Source organism: Physeter macrocephalus, chromosome 15 (genome assembly GCF_002837175.3).
Source record: "Physeter macrocephalus isolate SW-GA chromosome 15, ASM283717v5, whole genome shotgun sequence".
Classification (NCBI taxonomy): Eukaryota; Metazoa; Chordata; class Mammalia; order Artiodactyla; family Physeteridae; genus Physeter; species Physeter macrocephalus.
In genome coordinates this window covers 61140278-61142257 of record NC_041228.1, presented here as the reverse complement: position 1 = coordinate 61142257, position 1980 = coordinate 61140278, and the positions used below count along the sequence as shown (strand labels likewise).

The window sequence follows — 1980 nt, the reverse complement described above, 5'->3', positions numbered from 1 at the left end:
AAGAGTAAGAACTCTGAAGTTGAACAACCTGGGCTGAAATCCTAGTTTATCGCTTAAATAATGATATTGGACAGAGTATTAAGTTTTCCAAGGCACGGTCTTTTTATCTGTAAACTGATGGTAATAGCAATGCCTACCTTATTACTGCTACTATGGTGGCAATGAAGGTAGGGATGTAAAACATTTAGAATAGTGCCTGAGAATAAGTTTTTCTGGTTGTTCATTATGCTATACAATGCTATGAAATATTATTGAGATTTCCATGGTTATTAAAAAAAAATAAGAAATCATTTTCTCTGAAGTCTAGACTTTGAAATAAGTGACATATTGTCAGTCATCCTTCCCTTTCAAAGACTTATTATGGCTTGAATTTTACTTATGTGATAACTTTAATATTGCTCTAGCCATAACCTGCTACTATAAAATAAATATTACTAGTATACCAAGTATAAAATCTAGTTCTCCGGGATGGGGCAGCCATTCCCAGCATTAAAACATTAATGTCACAAACTGTAGTAGGGACTGAATAATGACGGGGAGCTATTACTGTTCTCAATGTTGAATCTGTGAAATTAAATGAAAATAAACTCACTCAAAATAAGAGTGGCTGACTCGGAGCTCTGTAGCTGTGTTGGGCAAAATGAATTGCAGATTAATCTTGATATGGTGTTTCTTTTTGATATTTTTACATTTATATCATATTGTCTTCCAATGTACCCTCTTCATCTTGATTATTAAGACCTCAAAGGCCTGGGACTTCCCTGGTGGTCTAGTGGCTAAGGCTCTGCACTCCTAGTGCAGGTGGCCCAGGTTCAATCCCTGGTCAGGGAACTAGATCCCACATGCTGCAACTAAGAGTTCACATGCTGCAACTACAGAGCCCACCCGCCACAACGAAGATCCCGTGTGCCGTAACTAAGACTCGCCGCAGACAAATAAATGAACAAATAAATAAATAAATAAATAAGATATTAAGAAAAACAAAAATCAAGGTCAGGTGCAGAATGAACAATGACAAAAAAAAAAAAAAAAGATCTCAAAGGTCTTTTTACTCAAATACTCTATTTGCTTTTTCTGAAAGAAAAATAGCGATTCGAACTTTGCTTTAAATGGGTCTCTATAGGAGAGAGTGAGGGCCGATTCTTACCTGTATTCTTTTGACAATTTCCTTCAGGCTGACAACTTCATAAAGGAATGATGGTAGATTTGGGAGATAAGCTATAGAGAGTCTCTCTGATTTGATACTGCTATATTTTACACCAAATTTATGACACAAAACTTTTTAATACATATGGCTTTGAACATATCTTCTGCAGCCTGTATCAGATATATATCACCACCTAGCAACTTGTGAGAAGTTAATAACTAATAATTCACAGAAGTTTTTACAACTACTATACAAACAAGAGAAGGAAATAAAGACAGACAGGGATATGAAAAAAGCCTACAGAGTTGTATAGGATATGGATGGGTAAGCATATTCTTGTTGTTCAAATCTTGGAGTTGAACCACTTTTAGAAGCCTATATCCTTCAAAAGAAACTGGAATTTTACATTATTATTTAAATCTTCTTTGACAATCGTAAATATCCACCAGTTCTCCAGGCATACCAGGGAAACTTTACCTGCAACAGGCTCCATACATAGAAAGCAATTCATAAATATGGTTAATGAATATAAGTATTGTTGAATAAATTACTAGTGGGAAATGATCATTTATTCATTTAAAATATTTATGAAATTCTAATGCTATTCTAGGCACTAAAATATAAAGATTAATAATAACTAACAATTATCCTTGACAATTTAAGATATTTGGTAGTAATTAGTATTAATAAGAAAATTAAGGGCTTACTTTTTTACTTTGTGCTGGGTTATAGTACTTCAGCAAATTTATGTGGTTGAAAATTTTGTAACCATTTATCACTTTGCCTGAGCTCACGCATTGAATAAATAGCATTGTTATAATCTGAAGCCAGAA

General features: G+C 33.8%; 1 non-coding gene across 1 annotated transcript; it reads left to right on the top strand.

Annotated features, from left to right (window-relative positions):
* Positions 1-758: 758 nt before the first annotated feature.
* On the top strand, positions 759-831 carry TRNAR-CCU (transfer RNA arginine (anticodon CCU)). Its single transcript has one exon. It is a non-coding gene; the product is annotated as a tRNA-Arg (tRNA).
* Positions 832-1980: the final 1149 nt, after the last annotated feature.